The 17,636-nt window shown below is 39.2% G+C and overlaps 1 protein-coding gene across 1 annotated transcript in view; it reads left to right on the top strand.

Annotated features, from left to right (window-relative positions):
• VWA8 (von Willebrand factor A domain containing 8) overlaps positions 1-17,636 on the top strand; it is a 3,458,065-nt gene that overhangs the window by 3,032,551 nt on the left and 407,878 nt on the right. The window lies entirely within an intron of this gene.

Here is a 17,636-nt window from a genome sequence, read left to right as displayed (position 1 = left end):
ATATACTTTTTTGCTGTGAAACTTAAGGTACTCAGAGGCCCCACAATATCCATAGCTACCCTCTGAAATGGCTTCTCAATCACAGGCAAAGGCATCAAAGGAGCATTGACCTTGTCTCCTGCCTTGCCTACTTTTTGAAATTGCTTACAGGTCTGCAGTACCATGTTACATCCCTTACAATCCCAGGCCAATACAAGTTTTGCATAATACTACACTTTATGCCCATATCACCTGCAAAAAGAATGTCATGGGGTATGGCTAGAAGTGCCAGTTGGTAGGCTGTAGGCACTACCAACTGCTGTATTACCTCACCCTCTAGGCCTCCCTCATGGGTCCACTCTCCGTACAGTAATTCTTTGTTCCAATATATAGACTCCCCTTTTTCCTTGAGAATCAGTTGCCTCCCTTAAGCCTGTTAGTATAGGTTCCAAGAGCTGAACCTGTCTTAACTCTGTCTTTGTGACCCTTCCCAGCTGCACTTTAACAGAAAGTCTGGTATCTTCTGACAGCGGTGCCTCACTGTCAGCCTGGGTACTACCACTTCTCTCTGCCCTTGCAGTCACTCTGTCCAAGGAAACATCAGTACCTACCAGCAGCTGTGGCTCACCTTCAGGCTTACTGCTACAGGGTAGCTCCCTCCCTGAAATAGCCACCTCACCAGCCCTGGCTTCAGGTGTGGGGTTTGTGTGTCTTCCCCAGGCTACCAGACCCACATGCCTGCTCCAAGCCTGACTGAGTGTAACTGCATGCACACAAGATACTTCATTATCAAAATCATTCCCTGTCAAGACATCTGCAGGCATATCCTCAAACACACCTACTTGCTTGCTTCCTTTTCCACACTCCCAGTTAAGGTGAACCCTGGCCAAAGGCATTTGGAATGGGGTCCCTCCTAAAGCTCTGACTAGAGTGGACTGCCCAAGCAAGTACTGCTCCTCTTTAACCACTTCAGGCTTGATAGTGGTTATGTCATAGGCTGTCTCTCTCTTAGCAGTAGCCTATTTTCCATCCACTAAGATCATTTGGTACCCCTGTTGTCTACAGACAACTTACCACTGGCGTACTGTTATTCCCACTGGCTGGTTCCCCCACCTTTTGTTCTCCACCTTTCTTCCATGGACATCTATATGATACATGGCCCCACTGGTTACATTTAAAACATTTAATCCTTGATCCTGGCCATGTACCTGAACTAGTGGCTTCCTCTGTTACTGGTAGAGTATGGGGTGGGGTAGTTTAGCCTGCCCATCATGGGTTCCCTTATATCCATGTACAACACTGGGGTTCCCCTTCCTGTGCAGTGATGCCCTGTTTGCTAAGTAGCGATCCCCTTTTTCCCCAGCTCGTCTGCAGAGTTACACTCCTGGTCTGTAAACCAGCTTCTCTTTTCTTCTGGCAAAGTGCTAAGGGCTTGTTCCTTCACCAAAAGGTCTGCCAACCCTTCAAAAGAGATGACCTGACACACACTCACACACCTATGAAATTAAGTACTTAACTCAGCAATATTATCACACACACACTTTCATCTGCCGTGAGTCTATGCTCACAAAATGCTTTTCTGTAAGCTTCAGGTGTTAACTTAAAGCATTCTAGTAAACAATTTTTGAATTTATCATAATTTAAACAATCAATATCAGACAATTTAGAAACAACAGTTACAGCTTTACCGTGGAGCAAGGGGGTCAGGAACCATACCCAGAGCCCTTGGTCAACATTGTACTATTTACATACTCTTGTAAATATATGAATAAAACTATCAAAATTATCACTGTCTGTAAACTGTGGAAGGAATTTACTGAATTTTATTACTTCTGGGGTTCAGTTATTCCCTTCCTCGTTACATACATGACCCTGGCGAAGAGTCAGCATCTTCCTGTCATGTTGACACTGCTTCTCATTTTCTTCAACCTCCAAACACCACAGTTTCTTTGCTAATTCTAATTCCATCTGTTACTCATTTACTTCAGCCTCCAGATGCTGCAGTCTCTCTGCTGATTCTAATTCCAAACGTTTGGCCTCCAGTTCAAGTCTCTTTAACTCCAGAGAGATTCAGTCCTCTGAGGAAAAGTTGAACTGTCCTGTTTCTGAGAGTTGAAAATTCCCATCACCAGTATGGTTATCCTCCTGGTTGCTGGTCTGAGCTGCAACTAAGGCTGAAATCATTTCCTCTTTAGTCAATTTGGCATGCAGCAGTCCTTTGACTTCACACACCTTGGCCAACTAATTCTTTGTCAGCTTGTCATAATCCTCTGCTGACATATTTGCCTGCTTTCCCTTACTAAACTAATCTAACAATTAATAAATAAAGCTGCTGTGAAATGAAACTCTGAATGTTTACCTTGTGGCTGCTGAGAATACACACACCTTCAGTGACAACTGCCTACAGGCTACAGAAGTTCAATTAATATCCACACCACTGCTCACCAATATGTGATATCCCCTCTCTGGGCCAGTAATCAAGGAGCCTGAGTCCTTACACCTGACACTGGAGAGAGAGATGTTCACTTGGAACAAAAATAGGTAAACACAGTATTTCCAAATGCAGGTCTTTGCATCACGCACAATTTGTAAGAGCACATGGGGAACACACTCAGTCTGGGGTCTGGATTTCTCTCTCTGTCTCCCTCAAGGTCCCCAGTGAGACTGCCCACTGGACAGCTATAGAGTTGAGTCCCCTGCCGAGTGTCCAAGCCAATTCCTCCAGCACCCTCTCTGTGAAACCAGTGCTTCTTGTCCCTGCTTCAAACAGCTGAAACATGCACATTCTTTGAAATTTGATTTTCACACGCACACCTGGGAAAGGCTGTTGCAGATTTACTAGCTATGCCTACTTCTGCCCAAACTAAAAAGTAGTTACTGCCACCATGCCACCAGACACTCCAAAGCCAGCTACTCTAAGACTCTTACAAGGGTACCCAGTTATACAAATAGTAGTGTTTTGACCAGTGCATTAAAGCTTTCAGGAGTAGCCACCGAGTCAGAAAATAGATATGAGTACTCTCAAAGGTTAAAAATATTTTCTAAAAGACCAGCCACAATGAAAGTTTTAAATATATTTAATAAACAATAAAATAACATGAAAATACGAAATACCTATTTACAATAAACACCAGAGTTTCAATCAGACGAAATATTACAATAACACAGATGAATAGATTCACAAAGATACAGCAAAATAGTACTTAACTAATCTCACTGTATTTTCCTGACTGATCTAAAGAATTACTATTTTTTGGTTCACTTACTAGAGCAAAGCAAGGTGAAGTAGCTGGGGATTCTTCTATGTCAGGTTTCAAAAACAGAGTGCCATGAGACTTCAGTCTCGTCTAGTTTTACAACATCATTTTTGTGATGGATTACAGAATGACATCACATACCCTGGTCATTTGACTTCTGGTTCCCATGCTACCCCCTTCCTAGCAACTGACCCAGAATCTCAAGCATATGTATCAATAATACACACACATAGACATTTGCTAAGATCTGTTGCAGCTTGTGAGTGTCATAAAACAATAAACCACTTCCATTCTTCCTACAGGAGCTAATAAATCATTCTCTGGCACAGACATTTTGTCTCTGGCTGCAGTCAGAACTGTAAGAAATAATCTCTATGGCCTAAATTAAGTAATTTAATTTCTTACTATTTTTCAAAGTTAGCTGGACTGAGATTAACCTCGTTTCTCCCAGTATCCTCTGTTAACATATATACATTTCCTCAGTTACAATCTGATATAAATGTATATTCCTTTTCTGTCCGTCAGGACACACTGGTGACACATTTTTGACACAAGCAACTTTACAAATACATTTTCGACACAAGCATCTGTACAAATCAGTTTGATATACAAATGACATATAATATTTTTACAAAATCCTATTACATTTCCCTCTCTAAGTATTCGCTCCCAGTGCCTTGGTTCCTTTGCCAATTTTCTCCAGTAAATTCCAGACCCAATTTGCCTATTATTTCTATCCCTAATTGCAGTCATCCCCATCAGCAGAATCTCCTTTTTCCTTTCCCGTGTTGGCTTAGAACTTAGAATACTTTTGGCTACCTTAAGAATAGAATATTCTGTATGGTTATTGTTATTCTCCTTGATGATCTGTATCCAAAATCCCAGTCTCTTCATGTTTCATGAGCTTCTTCCTTGTTTCATCATTATCCTTTTTTGCTTTGAATTATAGCTTTCTGCTTGTGGGGAGCCTTAACTGTGTAGCTCTGAAATACCCCTTCAAATCAGTAAATCTAAAACCATCTTATTCTTTTTGAAGTATCAGCTTATCCCACTTGACTCTTGCCATCTTTCCGTCCCAGATAAAATCCTTCAACTCTTTATTAATTCCTATCCACAACTTTTCTTCTGGTTGCTAAAATATGCCTAAACTAAAGGGACTAAAACATTTTGACTGCTTGTATCTTGCTATCCATATCCATAAAACAGATCTTCCAATTTATCAGTTTTTGTATTATTTTTTGCTTAGTCTCTTCCCACATATACATAACAGAATCCTTCTTAATTCATACTCTTGAAGTACTTCATTTTATCATGTTCTCATAAATATGGGTATTGCTGAACCAATTCATGTGTGGGTACATAGTTTACTGCTATTGCCTTTGTTTTACCTTCATTCATTTTTGACTGTCTCAAAATGTTCCACAACACTAAAATGTCCTTTTCTGATTTTATCAGGTATAAAATAATACCATCTGCAAACAAAGCCAGCTTTTCTTGACTGCCGTACCAATTATATCCTTGAATTTCTGAGTCCCTTATTTTCTTTGCCAATGGTTCTAAGTACAGTGCAAATAATAGACCAGAAAGAGGGCACCCCTGCCTGGTTCCACAGCATAAATAGAAGTCATCAGAGAGGAACCCACCCACTTTAATTTTCACCTCCAATCCCTCGTATATCCTCCTAATCAATCTTATAATTTTATCTGGGAATGCAAATGCTTCCATTGCCCTACTCATAAAATCCCAGCTTACTCTGTTGAATGCTTTCTCTCCATCAACACCCATGAACACCAGTGGGATATTCTTACATTCTGCTTCCCTATAGATCATCATTGTTCTGTTAATGTTGTCAAATGTATGCTTCCTTTCTGCAAAACCACATTGATCCATAGCTGTCAGTTTTGGCATCACCTTTGCCATTATAGACATAAATAGTTCATAATCATCGTTTAGAATTGAAACAGGCTTATATAAAGCTGGATCTGATGGGTCTTTATCATCTTTAGGCATTACAACCACCGCAGCTTTCTTCCAGGAAGTTGGTGCATCTTCTCCTTGTAAAACACTGTTAAACAAAACCTTCCAGATCTTTATCAGTTTCTTCCCTCCTAGCTTCCAAACTTCCACAGGAATACCATCTGTTCCTGGGTATTTTCCTGTAGATTGGTTATATATCACCATTTATATCTCATCTCCCCCTATCCTGTTTGTAATTGAGCCTCATCTACCTCTAACACTAGCATATTTAATTCTTCCATAAATATTTCTATTTGTTCCTTTTCTTGATTTCCATATTTCTCTGCTTTATACAGATTTTCATAACATTTCTGAAATATTTGTAGTACCTCTGCAGGATCTCGTTATTTTCCTTGCTGTAGGATACCTAAGCTTGGCAACAACCCTTTCTATTTACTGTTGTCTGAGTCATTGCACTAATAGTTTTTGTGCTCTAGAATTATTATCAAAAAACAGTTGCTCAACAGCAGTCTTTATAAACTCATACATATTATCAAGATAATCTCTTATTTTCTGTTTAGTATTCTGCAATTAGTCCTGTTCTTGTTCTTTGAGATTAATCTGATGCTGCAATACTAACCTTCATCAGTCCTTCTAAATAATTCTTGTTACTTCTTAACTATATCTCTCTTTTATTTCCTTGCTATTTTTAAACTCCACTTTAATTTTATCCCACTCCCTAGCTATATTTTCAGAAGAGATTTCTATCTTCCCTGATAATAATTTCCACTACCCATTCCTTAATGTCCTTTCTTTTTAACAGATAGGTGGGAAAGTGTCAGTGTCTCATTTTTTATTTCATTACCCTGCATTTTTATTTATTATAGGCACATTATTTGAACTCCTAGTACTGAATTCACATCTTCCATGCCAAATATGTTCATAAATTTCTTCAAAAGTCTACCCTCTTTTGCTATATTGTCCCTTCTGGGCCCCTCAGATACATCCTTACTGCTGCAAATCAAATTCCAATTCCCACCTATAAGTAATATTCCCTGCTGAAAGCTGATTATTTCTGCCAGAATTTTCTTAAGCTCCATTATAGCAGTTTTAGGCAGAATGCCTAGACTGCCATTACATGTCAAGCAGAGCACCTCCTTGGCCCTCTTCAAAAGGAGCCTTGACGATTGGATGGGAGAAAGGAAATTCAGAACAAACCAAGTCCTATGCACGAGGGAATGCACGGTCCAAACCAAGTAGAAAGCACCAAATAGACCAGCAAAGCAGCAAGGAGTTCCAATATATTTATTTAGTACTTAAACAGACTAGTTTCGGCAAACAGCCTTCTTCAGTGTAAGACAGTACAGTCAAGTTCCTTTTACTCATCAATTTAAATACATAGCATGAGCCAATAAAAAATTGAGCTCATGAATATTAATGAAATTGAAAACAAATTTTTAACTTAGTATTTTTGACAATCAAATATACAGTGGGTAACATATGTGAAAAAGTCAATCCTGAACAGAGAAGATGACAACCCTGAATAGATGTATACAGATAATTTAACATGTTGTTAATACAGTATACCATATATCTGTATAGCCATATAAATATATATTTTTCCGCCACAGGCACCAAATATTAAACATGGATTCGTCATTACCACTGGTGGTAATGCATATCGAGTACTTGTATTGAATTGGCTTAAATAGCCCAGACTAGCTGTGTCAAAATGGGTGCTATTAGGCAGATTGGGTGATCGACATATCCTGAGTATATAGCTATCACCAACAATAGTGAAAATAAAACATAAAGAGTAAAAATAAAACAAAAAACAAAAAGCACAAAAAAACATAACATCCAAAACTGAAAATGGAAAAATGGATTGGGGTAATCTCATGTGACATGTATAAGTATATTGGAGAAAACATATATAGTTGCTAGTCAAAAAACAGCATATATTGAGTAAATACTGTTCCTACAAACACTGAGTTTTTCACATAACAGTTACCTATATTATATACATAAACCTCACCCATACCATAGTTAGTGCTACAAAAAGGCCCATATGGCTCAGTGTCCTAAACTCAGATCCATACCGAACCAAAGTATATTTGTGTTCATTGCTCACATATATAAAACCAGATTGTTTCTAAAGATCAATGTGACCCAAGGCTTAGTATCAGATTGGTCAACATTGTTGTTACAAGATAACCATATTCTCCTATAAGTGATCATTTAGTCCCGGATGAAATAAACCCCCCAATGTAGTAATCCAATATTTCTCTTTTGATCCAATAACCCATGCCAACCTTGTTTATTTGTTCTGTCTCCAGAAATACGATCAATAACAATGAAACTAAACTTGGCCTGAGGATGTTATGTTGATGAAGGGCACTAGTCTCCTTATGGTTTTTTATATCACTCCGATGTTCATTCATTCTGGATCTAAGAGCTCTAGAGGTTTGTCCTACATAGAATGCCCCACAATAACAGGAGGCAAGGTACACCACCCAATCGCTGCTGCAATTACCAAAGATCTTAATATCAAATATTCTACTGGTATTACGACTGGAAAACTCCTTGGATTTAAGCATATGTGGGCAGGATCCACAATGACCACAGGGAAATGAACCAATAAGTTCATCACCATGAAGTGTCAGTTGTTTATAGATAGTACCCCCACTTGCCATGTGTTTGAAATGTGACAAGTAGGAGCCTAGGGTTTTGCCACGTTTGTATGAAAAAAGACATCGTGGTCCCAAAATACTTCGCAGCTTGTCATTAGCCAGTAGAATATTCCAATGTTTATTGATAATGTTTCTGATCATATTGATATTTCTGCCATAAGTTGTGATAAATCTGACACGTACTACGTGAAGATAGATTTTTGTTCTTAATCTGGTATTGTAATAAATCATCCCTCTCTAGACTATTAGCTCTACTCTGGGCAGACACAATATCAAATCTATCATAACCCCTATTGGTAAACCTCTGACTGAGATCCCTGCTGGCCACTTGATATTCCTCTATATTTGAACTAAGACGTTTAATACGTATAAATTGAGATATCGGAATACTTCTGATGGTGTGACGGGGGTGTAAACTTGATGCATGTAACAAGGTGTTATATTGCGGGTACTTGCGGAAAACTTTGGTGGACAAAGTATGATCTGGGTTCCTGTAAACAGTGACGTCCAAAAAATTGATGGAGTTTCTGTCATACGTCACCGAGAATTCCAGTCCCCAAACATTGTCATTAAGTAACCCACATCAGCCCGCCACACCAGCCAGCAGTCGTCCAGGTAACGTCTCCAAATGTCCATTTCCACCTGAAAGATGTTGTGTGATATATCATATATCATGTATTCTTCGACATAGGCCATGAAAAGGTCAGCATATATTGGAGCGAAGGATGCTCCCATAGCTGTTCCTCTATAGACCCAACGCCTGTGTTTAAGGATGAGATTGACTCCTTTTTGCGGTTAGCCTGTGAGGAGGGTATTATAAACAAGAAATGTTTGGATTCACTTATGGTTTCTGAACCTTCTAAACAGATATTGTATCTTTTACCCAAAATTCACAAGTCTCTAACCAAACCACCTGGTAGACCAATAGTCTCTGGAATAGGCTCACTGACTGAACCCTTATCGGCCTTCCTTACTAAATATCTTAAACCACTTTTGGGACATATAAGATCTAGGTTGCAGGACACCACACAATTTTTGCAGTTAATCAGGGAGACCCAATTGGAACCCGAATGGTATTTATGCACATTGGATGTAAAATCACTATATACAAGTATACCCCACTGGGCGGGTTTGCAATCTATCCAATATTGGTTGGAAAGGGCCAATCTATATGCACCTGGGTTTAACACCCTTTTGATATGTATGTCTGAGCATGTTCTAAACAAGAATGTTCTGTATTTCCAAGGCCAATGTTATTGGCAGCTACAAGGAACAGCTATGGGAGCATCCTTCGCTCCAATATATGCTGACCTTTTCATGGCCTATGTCGAAGAATACATGATATATGATATATCACACAACATCCTTCAGGTGGAAATGGACATTTGGAGACGTTACCTGGACGACTGCTGGCTGGTGTGGCGGGCTGATGTGGGTTACTTGCAGGAATTTGTTGAGTATCTTAATGACAATGTTTGGGGACTGGAATTCTCGGTGACGTATGACAGAAACTCCATCAATTTTTTGGACGTCACTGTTTACAGGAACCCAGATCATACTTTGTCCACCAAAGTTTAATATAACACCTTGTTACATGCATCAAGTTTACACCCCACACCATCAGAAGTATTCCGATATCTCAATTTATATTAAACGTCTTAGTTCAAATATAGAGGAATATCAAGTGGCCAGCAGGGATCTCAGTCAGAGGTTTACCAATAGGGGTTATGATAGATTTGATATTGTGTCTGCCCAGAGTAGAGCTAATAGTCTAGAGAGGGATGATTTATTACAATACCAGATTAAGAACAAAAATCTATCTTCACGTAGTACATGTGTCAGATTTATCACAACTTATGGCAGAAATATCAATATGATCAGAAACATTATCAATAAACATTGGAATATTCTACTGGCTAATGACAAGCTGCAGTATTTTGGGACCACGATGTCTTTTTCATACAAACGGCAAAACCCTAGGCTCCTACTTGTCACATTTCAAACACATGGGGTACTATCTATAAACAACTGACACTTCATGGTGATGAACTTATTGGTTCATTTCCCTGTGGTCATTGTGGATCCTGCCCACATATGCTTAAATCCAAGGAGTTTTCCAGTCGTAATACCAGTAGAATATTTGATATTAAGATCTTTGGTAATTGCAGCAGCGATTGGGTGTACCTTGCCTCCTGTTATTGTGGGGCATTCTATGTAGGACAAACCTCTAGAGCTCTTAGATCCAGAATGAATGAACATCGGAGTGATATAAAACCATAAGGAGACTAGTGCCCTTCATCAACAAAACATCCTCAGGCCAAGTTTAGTTTCATTGTTATTGATCGATTTCTGGAGACAGAACAAATAAACAAGGTTGGCATGGGTTATTGGATCAAAAGAGAAATATTGGATTACTACATTGGGGGTTTATTTCATCCGGACTAAATGATCACTTATAGGAGAATATGGTTATCTTGTAACAACAATGTTGACCAATCTGATACTAAGCCTTGGGTCACATTGATCTTTAGAAACAATCTGGTTTTATATATGTGAGCAATGAACACAAATATACTTTGGTTCGGTATGGATCTGAGTTTAGGACACTGAGCCATATGGGCCTTTTTGTAGCACTAACTATGGTATGGGTGAGGTTTATGTATATAATATAGGTAACTGTTATGTGAAAAACTCAGTGTTTGTAGGAACAGTATTTACTCAATATATGCTGTTTTTTGACTAGCAACTATATATGTTTTCTCCAATATACTTATACATGTCACATGAGATTACCCCAATCCATTTTTCCATTTTCAGTTTTGGATGTTATGTTTTTTTGTGCTTTTTGTTTTTTGTTTTAGTTTTACTCTTTATGTTTTATTTGCAGTATTGTTGGTGATAGCAATATACTCAGGATATGACGAACACCCAATCTGCCTAATAGCACCCATTCTGACACAGCTAGTCTGGGCTATTATGCATTACCACCAGTGGTAATGACAATCCATGTTTAATATTTGGTGCCTGTATGAAAATATATATTTATATGGCTATACAGATATATGGTATACTGTATTAACAACATGTTAAATTATCTGTATACATCTATTCAGGGTTGTCATCTTCTGTTCAGGATTGACTTTTTCACATATGTTACCCACTGTATATTTGATTGTCAAAAATACTAAGTTAAAAATTTGTTTTCAATTTCATTAATATTCATGAGCTCAATTTTTTATTGGCTCATGCTATGTATTTAAATTGATGAGTAAAAGGAACTTGACTGTACTGTCTTACACTGAAGAAGGCTGTTTGCCGAAACTAGTCTGTTTAAGTACTAAATAAATATATTGGAACTCCTTGCTGCTTTGCTGGTCTATTTGGTGCTTCCAGAAAGGAAATTCACCCCGGGAATCATGTCAGGTGCCCTGCTAGACAGGGGTCCAGGGAAGTAAATAGTGTGGGAAGAAATAGCCAGGGAATTGTTATGGCTAGGCTTGTATAGGCCCTAGGGCCGATAGCCTAGTACCAACCTATGAATGTAAATACATGCCAGTGAAATCCTTCTTCCTTGCCAGTAGCCCCTTAGTGCTACAAATATACCATTATTATCTTTTTATCTCCTGTCACCATTAGAGCTCCTCTAAGAATTAATATAAGCACTCCCCTTTTCCTTTATCCGGCATGAGTAACCATCCTGAAATCCTTTCTTTACCAAGTTCACATGCTCAGTTCTTTTCAAATGTGTCTCCTGTAGTAAGTATAGCTATTTGTATTCTGCATTTTTTAATATAGTTCACTACTCTTTCTTTTTTTGCATGTATCTGTGAGACCGTTCACATTTAAAGATAACATAAAAAGTGTTGCCATTATGTTTAGAAGTTATTATTCCCACATGTTGTATGTAACAGCTTTGTCTAGTCTAGTTTCAGATTTTGTGTTACATGCATGCACTAATGTTTGTCAGATTGATCTTTTATGCAGTTGTTTTTGTCATATCCATTTGAACCTATGTCACATCTTACAAAACTTTTTGTTTTAGTGAAAACCCTCAAAAAACACTCCCATAACACCCCTAAAACCTATTAACTTAATACTAACTGTGATAGCCTCCCTACCTCAGGCCAGTGACAAAATTAGCACAGTATTTTAACACAGCTTTCTGCATCAAGCACATTTTCCCCAAGAGCACAGAGGGAACCTGCTCCAGACCTGGAACTGGACTGTATGTCTCTCCAGATCCCAAAGAAGGCTCACTTTGGAGCACTGTGTCCCAGTTCCAAGTAGCTGATACACCCACACCTGGATATTTGATTTTCACACATGCACACTCCTGGGAAAAGCTGGTACAGATTTACTAGCTGTACCCCTTTCTGCCCAGACTATAAGGTCAAATACTGTTAGGCTCTTACAAGGGTATCCAATTGTACTGAGTAAAATCAGTAATAACATAAAAGGTAGAGTGTAAACAAAGCAGCTAGGCTTTTCGGAGTGGTAAAGGTGTCATTAAATAAGCACAAGTACTTTCAAGATTTTAAAAGTATTCCCTAATAGACCAGCCTTCAGTGGGAGGTATAAAGATATTTAATAGTAAATAATAAAATAGAAAACATGAGAATATTAAGTACAATAAACATCAGAGTTTCAATCACAGGAGAAATAAAAATAACACAGTTGGACAGATTCAAACAGATGCAGAAACATACTGATTAACTGATCTCACTGTATTTCCTGACCATCTAAAGAATAACTGTTCCCTGGCTAACTTAATTAATACAGCAAGACAAGATTAGATGCTGAGATGCTTATTTTCACAAGGCAAGGTGATGAGCTTCTAACAGACTGAACTGAGCTCAAGTAACTCAACTAGGATAACCATCATAAATTTTTATATCAGGTTCCAAATGAAGCAAAACAAAACAAGCTGTGTGAATGCCATCTTCTCAGTGCTGATTACAGAATGATGTCACATTTGTTCACCTGACTCTGGTACAATAAACATTCAGAGCTTTGCTAAGATCTGTTGCAGTATTTGAAAATTATAGACAGTTTCAAAAACCTCTACTCTTCACTTCTAGAATTCTTTGTTTAAGCATAAACATTTAATCAGTTATAATAACATTATTGATACATTTTTAACACATGCATATGTAGAAGTCAGTGTGATGGTCAAATTAGACAAAATTATTTACAAAACTCCAGCTAACTATGCTGGCATGTGTTACACATGCACTAGCCTATCTTTCCCTGGCATTGATGGCGATACCTCACACCATTACCCCCACCTTGAAGACTAAAGCTAGTTTTTCAATTGACCCTGGAAAAATGTTGATTGAGAGAAATAGGCCTGTCTGGGAACACATTAACTTATACCCTGTCTTGAGAGTCCATCTGCATTGACATTGCTAACCCCACTATGGTGCCATACTACCATGTCATATGCCTGCAACCCTAGGCTCCACCTTAATAACTTGGCATTTTGATTGCTGACCCTATGTACCCATGTTAAGAGATTGTGGTCTGTAACCACAGTGAATTTCCTTCCATACAGATAAGGCTGAAGTTTCTGCAATCCCCATACTATGGCTAGACATTCTTTTTCTACAACTGCATAACATTCCTCCCTGGGTTGGAGTCTAGTGCTGAGATATAAAACTGGGTGCTCTTCTCCCTCTGAGAATATTTGGCTGAGTACAGCCCCCACCCCATGGTTTGAAGCATCCACCTGCACAACAAATTCTTTCCTGAAATCTGGACTGGCTAACACAGGATTTCCTCCCAAAGCTCCTTTAACTCATTCACTCCAATTGAGCTCAGTAAGATTGCACTGTAACTTCCAGTGGGCGGGGCCTAAGTATTTTGACAGAATAAAATTATGTCCTCACATTTCAAACAAATGTTCATATCTCTAGAACCATAAGGGTTATGAAAGAAGTATAAATGGCATAAACTATTTTATAGTGGTAGTATTCTTTAGGTTCTAGGTCATAAACATAATTTTATATGTCACAGTAAACACTAGCAATGACATTTGTAATATTTTGTAAACAAATTACAATATCTCAGCAACCACTGAAGTTTAATGCATACTGTCAGCAGCATTTTATTCATCTAGCTGAGAGCTTTCATATGAGGTTAAGAAGTTATGTGTTATGTGGTTGTTGGGATATTTAGAAAAATGTAAAAATGATATCTATATAAATTCATATCATAAAAACAACACTTAATATCTATTTACATACACTACACAGAGGTCAAATATTATTGCAGTTGAGTTTGCCATTGTGTAAGCTTTAAGATAAAATCTTTTAAAACCTTGTACATAGCATTGGTTTGGAATCATTGATGCAAATATTTGATGCCTAGAGACGTCAGTAGGTGTTAACTGCAAATGCACATGCAGGAGTCGCTTGGTTGTAATGAGTTAAGCTTTTGGAATGCCTGCTCACAGGCTGGGGTCCACATTAACTTATTTGGCCTGTTTTTCCTTGACAAATATGTGAGGGAAGCAGATATTGTACTATAATTAGGAACAAACTTTCTGTAGTACCCCAAGAATGCCCTCACCTGCTTTTTGATAAAATGGGCAAGTCACGCCTGAATAGCTTCCACTTTGGCAGGTTCTAGCTTAATTTTACCACTCCCCACTCTATGTCCCAGGTAGGAGACCTCTGCCATACCGACCTGACACTTACTGGACGTAATGGTCAACACTGCCCCTTTGCAGTCTGCCCAGGACTTCCCAGATATGCTGGGGCTTCATGTTAACATAGTACCATTTCTGCCCCTGCCTCCTGCCTAGCAGATTTACTATGTAATTAACTGTGATATAGGGAAATATTGTCAGCCCAGCTATATGGAATTTTGTAAATACTTCTATGTCATTTGTGAATATTGATATGATTTATACAGAACTGTATGTTATGTACTGAGCTAAAATGTAACCACAGCATTCCCTGCTGACTTAGAACAGAAATGCATATAAAGTATATACCTGTGCAAATATAGGTTTTAATAGTAGAAACTCGAACATAAAAGGGTTAACTTGCAAAACTTCAAGAAAATAATTTGAAATTAAACTGCTTTATGATTGTGCTATAAGAGTTCTGTCTCAGTTTCATAGAGCTGGAAGTTTTTGTATTGTCTTGAAAGAAAAGTAATTACTAGGTTTAACATTTAAAATTGTTTTATTGTTTTATGACTTTCAGGATCTGTATACATCTGAGAGATATGTGTTTTTCACACAGAGATGTTAAATTCTGTTTGTTTCTGTTTTAGCCTGAGAACAGAAGTCAGGTGACAAAAAGTGATGTCATCCAAGTTAACCCAGCAGTAATATTTGATATTAATTTAAGAACTCTGTCAGAGAGAGACTGTGCATTTTGTATTTTGTCTTGGACCCAACAAGAACATCCACTTATCGTTATCATCTGCACTTGTCTTGCTGTAATTAAGATTTAGGGCATAGTATCTGTTTTAGATATAGATAGGAATATAGTAAAGATTAGTGTAGATGTTTTCTGTATTTATTTGAGACAGTCCTGCAATGTTGTTTTAAAATATTTCCTGTGATTTTGAACTCTAAAGTTACTGTGTTGATGTACTGAGTATTGTCTTGTTCTTTTATTATTTATTAATAAATATATTTAAACCTATCTTTGTGGCTGATGTTTTTGAGACATATTTAAGCTCTTAGAGTACTTGCATGTGTATTTGGTAACACTGTACAGGCCCCTCCTAAATAGCCTTGCAAGTGTTGGTCAGACTACCATTTGGATAATAGTAACATTACACAGTAGGATTGGGCACCCTTTATAAGAGCCTTATAGTAGCTGATAAGTAGGGGTTGGGGGCAGTGAAAACTACCTTATAGTTTGGGTCGAAGGAGGCATAGATAGTAAACCTGTGCCAGCCTTCACCAGGTGTCTGTGTGTGTTTGCATATAAACCAAATCTCAAAGTTTGTGTGTGTGTGTGTGTGTGTGTGTGTGTCAGCTACTTCGGCAGGGACACAAAGCACTGGTTGGACAGAGAAGGGTGCTGGAGGTCTTGGCCTGGCCCCTCAACTGAGATCTTATATCTGTGCCAGTGGGGAGTCTTATTGGGGATCTGGAGAAAGAGGGAGAAACCAGCCCTAGACTGACTGTGATCTGTGTGCGGTCTTGAGGTAAATTGCACTTTACTGTGGCTGTACTTGTCATCCTCCCAGTGTGTACTTCCCCATTGGGTGAGGATTGAGGCTCCTTGGTTACTGGGCAAGTGCAGGGGTCATTAACATTACTGACCTTCTTTACCACTTTGAAGGGTCCCTCCCAAGCTGCCTGCAGCTTATTGTGTCTGACAAGAATGAGCACCATAACCTGCTGTCCACAGCATCCTCTTAGGCTCGAGCATTGCTGTCACACCAGACCTTTTTCTGCTGTTGGACTCCTACCATGTTCTCCTGGGCCAAGCGCATGATCTCCTTAAACCTTGTCCTGAAGTTTAGGATATATGGCACAACAGACTCCTTGTGTGATTCACACTCACCCCCTCACTCATCACAAATCAAATCTAGAGGCCCCCTCATTATTTGCCAATACAGCAACTCAAAAGGGTGAAACACCTATGGATTCCTGGGGTATCTCTCTGAATGCAAACAGTAGATGGGGCAAATATTTGTCCTACTCTCTCCTAAACTGGTCTGCAAATGCTGGTAGCATGGTCTTTAGTGTAGAGTTTAACCTGTCCACAAGACCATTAGTCTGGGGATGGTAGGGGGTGCTGTTTAAGTGCTTCACCCCACAATGCTTCCACAGACAAGCCAGCAGGTCAGACATGATATTGGCACATCTGTCAGTCAGTATTTCTCTCTGGAAACCTATGCTGCTGAAAATCTCTAACAAAACATTTGCCACCTTCTCTGCCTCAATGGAGGACAGAGTTACTGCACACAGGGTTTCTAGTTGCATAATCTACTACCACAGGGATATACTTCTTCCCTGTGGAACCTGGGGTACACAGAGGCCCCACAGTATCCATAGTTACCCTCTGAAATGGCGCCTCAGTCACAGGAAAAGGCATCAGAGGAGCCTTGACCTTGTCCCCTACCTTGCCTACCTTTTGGCACTGCTCACAGGTCCTACAGTACCCTTTTACATCCTTTGCAATCCCAAGCCAATAAAAGTTCTTCATAATACATCTTTTGGTACACTTTATGCCCTTATGACCTGCAAAACGAATATCATGGGCTATGGATAGAAGTGCCAGATGCTAGGCTGTGGGCATTACAAACTGCTGTATTACCTCACTCTCTAGTCCTCTCTCACTCTCCATACAGTAACCCTTTGTTTCAGTATTCAGACTCCCCTTTTCCGACTCCCCTTTTCCTTGAGCATCAGCCGTCTCCTTAGCTACCTTCCTCAAGCCTCGTAAAGTAGAATGCAAAAGCTGAGCTTGTCTGAACTCTGCCTTTGTAACTCCTCCCAGCTCCCCTTCAACAGGAAGCATAGTATCTTCTGACAGTGGTGCCTCACTGTCAGCCTGGGTACTACCACTCACCTCTGTCCTTGCTGTCACCCTGCCCATGGGAACATCAGTACCTTCCAGCAGCTGTGGCTCACTTTCAGGCTCACTGCTACAAGGTTGCTTCCTCCCTGAATTAGCCACATTACCAGCCCCATCTTCAGGTGTGGGGTCTGTCTGGGTATCCTCCAGCCTACCAGACCTACATGCCTGTCTCCAAGTTTGACTGCATGTAACTGCATGCACACAAG

The sequence above is a fragment of the Protopterus annectens genome, chromosome 5.part0, assembly GCF_019279795.1.
Source record: "Protopterus annectens isolate FY-2018-M chromosome 5.part0, PAN1.0, whole genome shotgun sequence".
NCBI classification, from domain to species: Eukaryota; Metazoa; Chordata; order Ceratodontiformes; family Protopteridae; genus Protopterus; species Protopterus annectens.
The sequence above is the reverse complement of the archived record's forward strand: the minus strand, read 5'-3'. Positions and strand labels throughout refer to the sequence as shown.